This window comes from Elephantulus edwardii, unplaced genomic scaffold (genome assembly GCF_000299155.1).
Source record: "Elephantulus edwardii isolate Elephantulus edwardi_28Jun2011 unplaced genomic scaffold, EleEdw1.0 scaffold00007, whole genome shotgun sequence".
NCBI lineage: Eukaryota > Metazoa > Chordata > Mammalia > Macroscelidea > Macroscelididae > Elephantulus > Elephantulus edwardii.
In genome coordinates, this window is record NW_006399757.1 from 23906738 (window position 1) to 23910357 (window position 3620).

The window sequence follows — 3620 nt, forward strand, 5'->3', positions numbered from 1 at the left end:
ACAACAACAGCAACAACAACTATGTGGATTAAAGATTCTTCTCTAGGGATCTCTGGTGGCTTAGTGGTAAGGGGTTCCACAGGCAACACAAAGGCAAGTGGTTCAAATCCACCAATTTCTCCATGAGAGAATGATGGGCAATTTCCTGCTCTGAGATTAGCTGCCTCTGAAAACCCACTGAAAGGTCAGGTATGGGTTGGTTCTGACTCATCTACACAGCAACCAGGTAGACTAATTTTTTTATTAACAATTGAGTGAGGTAGCTGTTTGCACTATCCAGAGACTCCTATAAACTTGATGAGGTAAATTAAAACGAAAGACTTTTTTTTATTTTACTCTTTAAGGGTAGTCCTTTAATCAGCCAAACATCTTTCATAGACCCTGAGCCAGCCCAGCATCCTGTTTATTCCCCTAAATATCCATCTTCCGAAGCTCCTCTTGAGCTTCCCTGTTCTTTGGATCTATGGCCAGCACCTTTTTGAGGTCATCAGTGCTTTTTCCAAGTTCCCAAGGGCAGCATGGGCATCTCCCCTTTGGTACAAGGTCTTCAAGTGGCAAGGCTCTCATTCCAGCATCCTGTCACCACTCTGGACTGCCAACTGGGGTTGCCCTACAAGCAGCTGACATGCAGCCAGATTGGCATGAAGTTCATTCAGGGGGGCCAGGTAGGGGTTGGGTCAGTAACAGTCATAGCATCGGGCAGCCCCTTCAGGGTTGCCAGCTTGAAATAATTCTGTATCCTTAGCACGTTCCTCCCTGGCCAAGGCCTCTATCTTGCTGACTTCCAGCTCCTAGGAGTCCCGGCCAGGAGTGAAGGAAGCCGGTGTGAGCCTGATAGGAGGGCCAGAGTTCCCAGGGAGCTGAAGCTCTGCCTTCTCGTCTTGACACATCGATTCCAAACATTTTTCTAAGAGCTCTCCCCAAGTTTCCACCCTCCATGGCCCTACCCCCAAAGTTAGCTCAGTCCAGCCCTCTGGCAGTCCTGATCCAAAAGGAAACCCCCAAACCCATACCCTGCAACAGGAGCCCAGTTTAGGTTTATCCAAGCCTTGGCCACAGGTTACTATCTTCTTGATAAAGCTCCCATCAGGACAATACCACAGATTAGAGGCCTGATGGGGCTCTGGAAGCTCACTAGGTGATTCATGAGACTTATCAGAATTTCTTTCCAGGCCAGTGGCTAGTTTTCAATCTCCTGAGGATTCTCTAGAATTTGACAGGCTGAACCTAGGCTTCTGTCCAGGTCAAGAATCTCAGTAGGAGGGTCTTTGAGCTCCTGCCTAATCTGAGTCATTGAATCATTATTCTCTTGGTAGTTCTTTTTCCATTGTTGTTGTGGTGGAGAGATAGGTGTTCTTTTCTCCTGTAGGACTGTCTGGTGGCATCTCCATTTGGCAGTCTAGTTCTTTCTACCATAGGGGGGTAGTTTGGGTGGAAGAAAGAGGAGCTAGATTCAGGTCCGCATTCTAAGCGGAAAGATCGGCCCAGGAGATCACGGAGAGGCAGAGCCAGAGAAAACCATTGACAGGGCCTGCAAGACTGCAAATCCTCAAAGGCCTACTTTGATAAACATTCTCAAACTTCAGCCAAGAAGAATCACCTAGAAGAGTTGTCCTTGAAACTCTGATCTTACAGAACTGACCCAAGGCCCAGAAACATGCATTAGAGTCTCTAAGTTACTTTGATTTAGAAGCTTCAAGTCAGTACTTTGAGAAGCAAATGCTCATAAGGTAATGTTCCAGACCCACCAGCAGCAGCACCAAGGAACTTGTTAAAAAAGCGAATCCTCAAGCCCACCTCACCTCAGGACCTCTGAAGTCGCAAGGCCAGCAATCTGTTTGAACAATCCTCCAGACATTCTGAAGCTCTGTGAAGGCAGAGATGCAGATCGATGCCTTCCAAGCAAAGATTTCAAAGCCTGGATCAGTGGTGATCCCAGCATGCAGCCAAGAGTGAGCACCACTGCTCTGGGTCTGCCCACTGGAGTACAAGTGCTGAAACCCCTTCCATAGGCTTAGTTTTCTTAACATCCAACTTTCTTAAAGTTAGAGTTTCTTAACATCCAACTTTCTTAAAGTTAGAGTCAATAACATCAACAAAGACTCCAAGTCTGTCTCAATACAAGCAGTCCTCACTTGCAGTGTATTTGAGTTATGATGAGTCACTTTGTTTTTTTCACATCTTATTGTTAGGCACGTGGACTGCATGTAAGGTTATATCACATAATTTGCTGAATTTGTCCTTCTCAGATAGTAATTTATAAAGACACTGGAAAGGAGAGGTAATAGTATTGAAAATTAAAACCAAGAAGTATTCCATTTATGCCAGAGCTGACTTATGATAGTTGTTAGAACAGAAGCCCAATCTGATTCTGGTAATACCTATACTTGACTGTGTGAACCTCAGTGTTTTCATCTGCGAACTGGAAGGAATGATACTGCCCCCCACCTCTGCCCCTCAGTGGTGCTGCTACATCTGAGATCACGTCAACAACACACTTAGCAGATGGCAAGCATATTGTAGGAAACCAAAACTCCTCTTTGTCTCTTTGCAATAGTTATTTTCTCTACACTTAACTGGTATCTGGAATGAGATTCTTAATCTTTATTGAAATATAGCTTGAGGGCTTACTCTCCTGAGAGCACCAATAAACTAATTTAAAAATCCATTTCTTACATTTGTGTGAATATGTGAAAAGCAATCCTGATTTTAAAGGTTGGTGGTATATGTATAGAAGCACCTCTAATAATGCATAATGGGATTAGACATTGCAACTATAGTCATGTACACTTTTTAAAAAATATGTTTATTAGTTTTCATTTAACAAGTCCTTTGCATTATGTTTCATTCATATGCATTATTTTATACAATCTTTCATTGTGTTCCATACAATCACTCATAAACATTCTATTTTACATTATTTTTTAAATTGGTTTGCTTACAACGTTTATATACACTGTGTTTCACACAGTCCTTCATTTGCATTATGTTTCATACAATCATTCTCATACGTTATATTTTATAAAATCAATCACTATTGGACCTAGATCATCTCACGCTTTTTTTTCATTGATGCTCCAATTGGTGAAATCTATTGTTTTAATATTAGGAATTTCACTTGCCTACTCATTGGCACCAAGTCAGAATCAAGTCTTACCTGACCCTCTATTGGGTTTCCAAAGCTGTAAATCACATGAGAAGTGATTGTTCATATTTCTCCCCAAAAAGTCACTGGTGGATTTGAACCACCAGAGAGGTACTGTCTTTGGGTGAATAGCACAACACCTTCAGACTACACCCTATAGTTTCCTATTAGGCACTTGATGTATGCCATTTGTTTTTTAAATTGCTCTAAATTTATTACAAAGTGCCAGCTTAACTCCTTCCAGAGTCTGGCAACAGGTCTGCTAATTGATATAAAGAAACCTGTATATATACACCCATGTGTGAGCTGTAGCCTGTGTTTGGTATATTTAAGCACAGGGGCTTCTTAGCTTTAAATACATGTTCGATAATTACTTGCAGAGATTTGAAAGATGAGTGCTTTCAAACATATCTTCCCTGAGGAAATTACTGAAATGCATGGCATTTAGAGTGGAATCAAGTTTGCACAGACCACA

The 3620-nt window shown here is 42.1% G+C and overlaps 1 pseudogene; it reads right to left on the reverse strand.

Moving 5' to 3' along the window:
• Positions 1-357: 357 nt before the first annotated feature.
• Positions 358-1391, reverse strand: LOC102863956 (annotated as a pseudogene).
• Positions 1392-3620: the final 2229 nt, after the last annotated feature.